The sequence below is a fragment of the Furipterus horrens genome, unplaced genomic scaffold (assembly GCF_987537825.1).
Source record: "Furipterus horrens unplaced genomic scaffold, mFurHor1.1.pri manual_scaffold_17, whole genome shotgun sequence".
In the NCBI taxonomy this organism is placed as follows: domain Eukaryota; kingdom Metazoa; phylum Chordata; class Mammalia; order Chiroptera; family Furipteridae; genus Furipterus; species Furipterus horrens.
In genome coordinates this window covers 61,728,416-61,738,530 of record NW_028327187.1, presented here as the reverse complement: position 1 = coordinate 61,738,530, position 10,115 = coordinate 61,728,416, and the positions used below count along the sequence as shown (strand labels likewise).

The following is a 10,115-nucleotide window of genomic DNA, read 5'->3' as shown; positions in this document are numbered from 1 at the left end:
TAGACAGCTCCCGTGGGTGCCGGGCACCAGGCTGGAAAGAAGACCACTAGCTCAGGCTCTGTTCGTGCCGGCCCAGACGGGTGAGGGAAGGCAGTCGGCTGCGGCGCCAGAACAGCGGGCAGCAGCCACTCACAGATGCTCACTTCCAATGAGCACAAGTGTCCGCGGCCGCACCCTAAGAGGCGAGAGACCAACTCCTGGAGCTCGGCTCAGTGGGACTAAGGGCATGGGCATGCGAGCGCGAAAACACCTCAGCCAGGGGACAATAGCCACCAACCACGGAGCAAGTTCTCCAGCAGCTGGCGGGAGTGCAAGGACGCATGCAGGGACACCTCGGCGCTAACGCGGAACCACCTCTGCCTGGCAACAATAGGCGCCAATCCCGGGGCAAGCTCTCGGCCGCCCCGCCCAAGCAGAGGCTAGCGCGCAAGGACATCTCAACTGGCTCCGACGGGCAGCAAGGGAGCGTGCTTTGCCGGCAACTGTGGGCTAGCACCATTGCGGCAACCGCGGGCACACACAAGTGCTTCAAGAAACAAGAACCTCTGAACCACCACACTAGACCAGCTGTGGATGCAGAAAAAGAAGGCGACACACCAAGGCTAAAACAGACATCTCCACAAAAGAATGTGAGATAAAGTGGATAGAGTGACTCTCAGTCAACAAGCCAGAAGGAATATCCTAACAAAAAAATCTGAAATATAAGCAGACAGCATAAACAAACAATATAAAAGGTACCCCAAGAACATCAGGCTCAGGAGATCAAAGGGACTGCACCACTGAAACCCCCAGATCTACCATAAAAAATCTAATACCACAAAGGTGGGAAGGCAAAGCAGACAAATCCAAATAACAAAAACAAACAAGAAGAATCCAACATGGTAAGATGCAAAAAAACCCTCTCAATGAAAAGAAAAGAGGAATCCCCAGAAAGAGAGGTAGATGGAATAGACATAGCCCAAATGTCAGACATGGAATTCAAAACTATGGTGGTGAAGAAGCTCAATATGCTCGAAAACCTCAAAAACAACTATGACAACCTCCAAGGAAGTTACCAACAGCTCCAAGAAAATTACAGGGAACTTGCAGAGAACTACACCAGCATAAAAAAACACATAGAAACTATCAACAAGAACCAGGAAGAAATGAAGAATGCCATCTCTGAACTGAAAAACACAGTAGGATCAGTCAAAAGCAGACTAAACGAAGCAGAGGATCGGATTAGTGAGTTAGAGGATAATGTCGGTAATAATTCTCAAATGATACAGCAAAATGAAAAAAGATTGAAAAAATATGAACAAGATGTAAGGGAATTACAGGATAGCATTAAAAAAATAATTTAAGGATCATCTGAATAAGAGAGGGAGAAGAAAAGGAGCATGAAATTGAAAATCTGATAGGAGAAATAGTGACAGAAAATTTTCCGAACCTGATGAGAGAAAAAGTTATGCAAGTCCAAGAAGCACTGAGAGTTCCAATAAAGAGGAACCCCCCAAAACCCACTCCAAGGCACATTATAGTTAAAATGGCAACATTCCAAGACAAAGAGAGAGTCCTAAAAGCAGCAAGAGAAAAACAGCAAATAACTTACAAGGGAGCTCCAATAAGGCTATCAACCGATTTCTCAACAGAAACATTACAAGCCAGAAGGGAATGGTCCAAAATATTTCAAGCAATGAAAAACAAAGGCCTACAACCAAGAATACTCGACCCAGCAAGGCTCTCATTAAAAATAGAAGGTGAAATAAGGGGTTTCTCAGACAAAGGAAGACTAAAAAAATACATCTCCACAAAACCAGCCTTGCAAGAGAAACTAAAGGGGATATTCTAAGAAAAAGGAAGAGGAAAAACAAAAAAAGAGTAGAGGAACAGAGATACAAAAGGGAAATGAATAAATACATGTCAATAATAACGTTAAATGTAAATTGATTAAATGCTCCCATTAAAAGACACAGGGTAACAGAATGGATAAGAAAACAGGACCCACATATTTGCTGTCTACAAGAAACACACCTCAAAACAAAAGATTTACATAAGCTGAAATGACAGGGATATAAAAAAATATTCCAAGCAAATGAACCGGAAAAAAAAGCTGGGGTAGCAGTCCTCATATCACACAAAACGGATTTCAAAACAAGGGCAATAAAAAGAGACAAAGAAGGACATTTCATAATACTTAAAGGAACGATTCATCAAGAAGATATAACACTGATAAACATATATGAACCCAACATAGGAGCACCCAAATAGATAAAGCAAATATTAGAAGACCACAAGAAGGATATTAACAACAACACACTCATAGTAGGGGACTTCAACACTCCATTATCAACAATAGGCAGATCATCCAAGCAAAGAAACACCAAGGATATACAGGCATTGAACAACACACTAAACCACATGGACTTAACTGATATATATAGAACTTTTCACCCCAAAGGAGTAAAATATACATTCTTTTCAAAGGCACATGGGACATTTTCAAAGATAGACCACATGATAGGACACAAAACAAGCCTCAACAAATTCAAGAAAATTGAAATCATATCCAGCATCTTTTCAGACCACAATGCCTTGAAAGTAAAAATCAACCTCAGGGAAAAAAATCAAAGACACCCAGACTCATGGAGAACAAATAACACGCTCTTAAATAACGAATGGGTTAACAATGACATCAAAGAGGAAATCAAGAAATTTCTAGAAACTAATGACAATGAACACACAACAGCCCAAAACCTATGGGACACAGCAAAAGCAGTCCTAAGAAGTTCATAGCAATACAGGCATATCTGAAAAGGCTAGAAGAATCTCAAATAAAAAACCTAACCATAAAGCTACAAGAACTAGAACAGCAACAACAAACAAAGCCTAGGGCAAAAAGAAGAAAGGAAATCATCAAGAACAAAGCAGAATTAAACGACATAGAAACTAAACGAACAATCCAAAAAATCAACAAAACTAGGAGCTGGTTCTTTGAAAAAATAAACAAAATTGACAAGCCTCTAGCCAGGCTCATTAAGAAAAAAGGAGAGAGGAACCAAATAAACAAAATCAGAAATGTACACTAAAAATACAAGCAAAAATAACAAAATCAACAAATTAGTCTACATGAAATGGAAAAGCTTCTTCACAGGAACCTACAGTATGGGAGAAAATATTTTCAAATTGTATATTGAACAAAGAGTTAATATCCAAAATACATAAGGGATTTATGCAATTCAATGGCAAAAAAACCAAAATCTGATTAAAAATGGGTAAAACACCTGAATAGAATATGTCTGTCTGGAAAAAAGTCTAGCCATTGTTAATAGAATGAGAACAATTTGTGGCAACATAGATGTAACCTGGCAGCTAAGAAGAGTGGAATGTAATGTGCACGCATGAACAATGACGACTTCACTGTACTCTTCAGTGGAGGCAGTAGACATTATTGAATGAGCATGTGTACTGTGTGGTCATCGTATTCAAACTGACTGAGCAAGTACAGCAAAAAATCTGCATCAAGTTTTGCATTAAGCTTAATCATTCCTCCACAGAAGCTATTTGGATGATTCAGAAAGCTGAAGTTATGGGCAACTGGTGATAAGCAGCTTCATCACGACAATGTGTCTGCTCACACATCACATCTTGTGCACTGTTTTTTGGTAAAATATCAAATAATCCGGTTGATTTAACCCCCTTACAGTCCATTTTGGCACCATGTGACTCCTGCCTTTCCCCAAAACTACAGTAACATTTGAAAGGGAAAATATTTCAGACAGTTGATGAGATTCTGGAAAATATGGTGGAGCAGCTGATGGTAATTCCAACAATAGATTTTTCAGAGTGTTTAGAACAGTGAAAGAGATGATGTAAGAACTGTGTAAGGTCCCAAGGTGCCTAATTTGAAGAGAACTGAGGCGTCATTGTCCTATCTACAGTGTTTCTTGTATCTTGTATCTTCTTCAATAAGTGCCTCTGTTTTTCATATTACATGGCTGGGTACCTTATAAACAGACCTTGTATTTCCAAATAATACATACAAATACACATCAAGTACATAAAAAAGTTCTCAACATTACTAATTATTAACAATATAAAACAAAACCACAATGAGATATCACTTTACACCTGTTAGAATGCTTAGTATAAAAATTATATTGAATATTAAATTCTGGCAAAGATGTGGAGAAAAGGGAACTCTGATGCACTGTCACTGGGAATGTAAATTGATGTAGCCACTATGGAAATAATGGAAACAGTTATTATGTTTTTCAAAATAAAAATAACAATAGAACTACCTTAAGATTCAGCAATCCTACTTCTGAGTATATATCTGAATGGATTAATTCATGAACTAGAGTGATAGCTACACTACCATGTTCATTGCAACATTATTCACAATAGTAAAGACATGGAGGCAACATATGTATCCATTAATGGATAAATAAATACAGAAAATTCGGTATGTACTTACAACACAATAACACTCAGCTATAAAAGAGGGAAATACTGCTATTTGCAACAACATGGATGGACCTTGAGGGCATTATGCTAAGTGATATGAGTCAGACAAAGAAAAATATTTATGATTTTACTAATATATGGAATCTAAAAAGACTGAATTCATAGAAATAATATAATTGTGCTCACCAAGGGTGGAGAGGTGTGAGAAGTTGTGACATGTTGGTCAAAAGGTACAAGCCTTTAGTAATAAAAAGAATAAGTTCTAGGGTACCTAGTGTAAACCATGATGACTATATAAAAATACTGTATTTTATATTTGAAAATTATGAGAGTAGAACATTAATGTTCTCACCATAGCAACAACAACAAAATGGTAATTATGTGAAGTAAAAGATGTGTTAATTGTGTTAACTAGCCTTATCATAGTAATATATATTTGTATCAAATACCACATTGTACAACCTTAAATGTATACAATGTTATATGTAAACTATATCTTGATAAAACTTGAAATAAAAGTGTAAAGGGGGAAATAAAATATTCACATACAAGAACTCAAGGAATATCTTTTCCAAGATAATTTTCTGAGAAACCTAGAGAATAAGCCTCAAAAAACCAAAAAGACTAGAGGTATAGCAACATAAAAATTGGTGGTGACCATTAAATATATAGTAACTTGAGGAACTGAAACTAAATAAACATTAAAACAGGAAAAAAGGTGTATCTAAATGGGTGTTTTATATGAAAGTAGATATAGCACAATTGTAAAAGATGAATGGGGAATAGGCAGAAAGTATGTACAAAAATAATTGTGCTAAGGAATAAAATTAGGGTGATAGCTTTAGTGTTGTTATTCTGTAACTGTTTTGTGTGTTATTGGATCCAGCAAATAAACAGTTGTGTGATAAAATAATTCTATTATTTTCTATGTTTTTGAGAAGTAAGGTTTTTCATGCAGAAAAGAAGGAAATATAGATGTAATATATATGGTAAAGGATAAGTCAAAATTCCTGCATTAGAATTGAAAGTATTGATGTGAACTCATAATCATATATACAGAGAGATAATTATATATACACATATGTAATTAATATGTAACATGTAAAATAATATAATATGCATATTATGTGTTTTACATAGTATATAATTTGTATATTAAACTTACTATATTATAAATATATAATTATATAGTACCTCTGGCTGGTTTGGCTCAGTGGATTGAGCGTCGGCCTGCGAGCTAAGTGTCGCTGGTTCGATCTTCCAGTCAGGGCACATCAGAGAAGGAAAACTCTGACTCCAAAAAACCTCCACTGCCTTGCGGCATACCTCTTCAGGGGAAAGGCTAAGGGAGTAAACCCCAACAGAAAATCCAGAGCCGGAGTCCCTAAGGCGGTTTGACGTTGTAGTCAACACCGGCAACTCCTGCGGCGCACCTGAAGCCAAGCTGTATTGACTCCGTCTTTCCCTTGGACCCTTCAGCTGCGAAGAGAGGGGGGGGTCTGCTGCATGGGCAACAGCAGACCCTCCATATCACCCTGCCCAGGCTCTGTAGCTTCAGCTTCACTGGAGAGGACACTCCAGCGTCATCGCAAGATGTCGATTCAACACGGGAGGAGACAGATACCGTGTCACTCCCGAGTTGGACTGCACAGCCATTCTCGGCGGTGCAGATAGACTCTTAAGAAGCTACACCATCGTCTCTCGAGACGGATGGCTGCCGACGACGACGATGATTATATAGTGTATATATATTTTATAAATATGTATAATATATATAATCATACTTTTACTTATAATTTATATATAAATATTACTTATATAATTATTTTTATTTCTGTCTATTGAAATGTCTGGAAACAATGGGTAATCCTATACCAATGGTCTTGAAGTATTCTTTCTCACTAAAATAAAACAGGCCATTCTTGAGATAAAGCTGATTTCATTTTCCTACAGAGAACAGGTCTAGAGCCTGAAAGGTACATGATAAACTTATAACATGCGGTTATATCAGATATAAAGGAAGCTATAAAAAACTATTTTGGTGCTGTCAAATTAGACTCAGGAGCAAAATTAAAGAAGCTCCCACTGGGCAGACATGGGGCAACTTGAGCTTCAATAGAAATAAATAAAATGTTATGAAACCCATTCAATATGTTTAAAATCATGATTTCATAATGGTATTAATACATAATAATTAATAACCTAAATAAGAAATACTTAACCAATTCACTTTCTGATAAAGGAAAAGACTCAAGAACTTGGCCCGCCTTTCCTATATAAATTTTACCATTGGTTAACCAATTAGTATATGTAAAGAAATGCCTCTTTAGAAAGTATTCCAACTAGTAATTTAAACAGAAATGATAAAATTAGAATATCTTCATATTCTGAATATAATTAATTAATATTCATAAACATTAAACATTGATAACTCCTAATAACAGTATGAGAGATATCTAAAAGATATGTCTATTTTTAAGGAAAGGATACAATATGACCATATTTTGCCAGAAGAATCAAACTTGAGTATATCAAAAATTGGAGCCAGTTGTCAACTTTGAGGAAATACCAAGGAAAGAAAGATATATGAAACACCACCGTAAAATGTAATCAGAAATATTCATACTGTGGAAAACTATAGGCCAAATAGCCCAAGTTTGTAACAAATTGTACAAAAATTTTTTTTAATGAAGGAGATATTTGTAGATTAAAAGAGATATAAGGGACATATCAGATTAAAAGAAAATGAGAGTGACTAAACTATGATATCTAGAGATGCATGTTGGTGTGATAAAAATACAAAGTTGTGTGATGAACTGCTTTACCTACGTGGTTACTTGGGGTTGAGTAGTGTGATTAGGATGAGGCACATGGAGGCTGATAAAGTTTTATTTTTTGACATAAATGGTGGTTACAAGGGTGTTTGGTATTTTATTTAGCTCAATATTTTATTGGGCTGCATTTTTGTGTGTGTGTTTTGTATCACTGCTTTATTTTACAGTGAAAAAGTTAGTTCAAGAATTACTGAACTATGTGAACACAAGGTCAAAATTTGATCAAATTGAGATGTCTGAAAATAAAGGGGGTAAAGGGGCTGGATAGAGGTAAGCATAGGCAAAGGGTGGAGATACCTGTATCAGTGTAAACAATAAAGATAAAGTTAAAAAATTAGGTACAGCTTTTCAGACTGTGGTGGGTTGGACAAAGAAACCAGTCTTTTCTATTCCTCTCCACTGGATTATAAGCTTCTGTGGGAGTGGATATAGATTGGACACAATCAAGGCAATTCTGAAGAGAACTGAAGCTGAGAGAAGTTTGCTCACAACACCCCCAAAGGCTGAAGGAATAAGTTCTTCAATTGCAAAAGAGATCTGAGTGGTGCAGCACTGCGTCATTCACAGTCATTATTTCCTGCATCTATGCTTTCTTTCCTGCTTCCTTCTATATATAATTATCTCTTAACTCTTGCTAACATTACAAACACAAGGTTAAAAATCTCAGCAAATTGTGATTTGGGGAAGTCTTTCTTCTATTTTACAGATAGAATAAAAAGGTTCAGAATGTTAATTACAGTAACCCTTCATGTAGGTTAACTTTGGACCAAGCATGTAAGCTATATTATTTCATTTGATCATTTCAACAGCCTAATAAGTTAAACACAGTTGGTTCCTTCATTTTACAGATGAGGTAGTTGAAGGTCATAGAAGTTACATGATTTGCTCAACTTGTCAGTGACAGAGCCCAGATTCCAATCAGATCTATATGAATCTAGCACCCTGTTCTCAACCAATATATTTTACACATCTGCAAAAATCATCTATACTCATAGATTAAGTAAGTGGGTGATCAAGGAATCTAACTCTGATTTCCCATTTATAGGTGTTTAATTCCTCTTTCACAGCTCTTCAGTGCCTTGTTTCCTCAGAAAGGGCTTTATTTAAAGAGCTAATGGTTACCCATCTTTGCTAGAAAATGAGAGTCTTCAATTACTTAATCCAAAATTTGCACAGAAGTAAACATAGAATTCAAAGTGTTGGGTTAATGGGGAACAACATTTTAGGGGCATGGAGGCCTTTTGGACCTCTCAGCTACCACCAAGCACCTTATACCAATTCTTCCCATGTGGAGGGTCACCCTACAGGTCATAGAATAAGTAAAGGGATAGAGGGCATAATCAACATAAATGAAATAAAAAAGATCAGAAGTCTTTGGTCTGGATGAAATAAGAATCAAAGGTGATTTTTTTTCCTAAAGTAAGTAAAAATGTCTAGATTGTGTAGAAAAGATGAGAGCAGACATGTCTCATGTCTCTGAGCATTGGAAAGAAAAGACATTTTTGAATATTCAGAGAGGTCAATTTGGGGCAAATAGAAAGGAAAGATCTCTCTAAACTACAGGTAGCTAACCAACAAAATCCACTATACCACAAAAACAATGTAAGCTGTCATAAATTGGTTCGTGATAGTTCACGTTAATTTATGAATGAGAAATTAAGAATAAGATAATTTAGAGATGGCACTGACTGAGTGTGATCTTACAGAGGAAAACCCTATTGTTCCTCATGCTCTCCTGTGGTAAATCTGAAATTCACGTCTGGGCTATGCTGGCTATGGCCCTGATTTATGCTATATAAGAGCTTCCTTTATGACTTCCGGCCAAGATGGAGGCTTAGACGGACACGCTAGGTCTCCCTCTACAACTAGAGAGGAATACAACTACTTCAAAACAAAGGATAACTAGAAATTCCAGAAAATAAAACTACACGGAAGTCCAACATATGAAGTTATAAACCAGCGGTGCCATTTGGGCAGGTAAGAGTTAAAGAGGGCAGTGCTGTTTGCGGTCGCACCTGGACAACGGCGGGCGGCGAGGAATCCCGGCTGCGGCCAAGCCCCTGCCAGTGCGCGACTCCGGCGCTGGGGAGAGCGGCCGCCGCATCGCCTTGAACAGTGAGGCCCAGGGGGGCGGGAGGACGGATCCCGGTCTCCTAGCTGAATAACTGTGTGAATCCATCTTGGACCCCCGCCCCCAAAGAAAGCACCACAGGGCTGCGAAATAGGTCGCGGACAGGCAGGCGCCGGCCGGTCGCTGATTTGTGACGCGTACACAGGCACTGCCCCCGACAGCCGGCCCAAGAAAACAAAACGCATCTGTCAAAATGAGGCAGACAACTATAGAAATCCCGGTGACACAACTCACCAGACAGCAGATAGAGAACCTGACAGATGAACAGATAAGAAACCTGTCAGAGGCTCAGTTATGGGCCATTGTTAACAAATGGCTTACAGAATTCACAAAAGAGCAGGAAAAAGATATGAAAGAAGCGAAAAACTTTCATAACAAAAGGAACAAAACCGCATACGAGACAGAAGGAAAGGAAATAAAATCCAGAGTTCATTTCAACAAACTGGAATATGGAGAAGAAACAAGCAGTCAACCAATGCAGCGAGAGGAAATGGGAAGCAACAATGAGAGGATCAGAAACCTCTGGGACAGCTATAAAAGGCCCAACATAAGAATCATTGGTTTGCCAGAGAATGAGGAAGATGAACTAGAACTTGAAAAATTGAGTGAAAATATAATAAAGGAGAACTTCCCAGACTTGGGGAAGGAATAGACTTGCAGGTCCAGGAAGCGAGGAGAGTTCCCAAGAGACTGGACCCAGGGAG

The 10,115-nt window shown here is 37.9% G+C and overlaps 1 pseudogene; it reads left to right on the top strand.

Moving 5' to 3' along the window:
• Window positions 1-320: 320 nt before the first annotated feature.
• The window catches only part of LOC149991117 (L-lactate dehydrogenase A chain pseudogene), a 28,559-nt pseudogene continuing 18,764 nt past the window's right edge, over window positions 321-10,115 (top strand).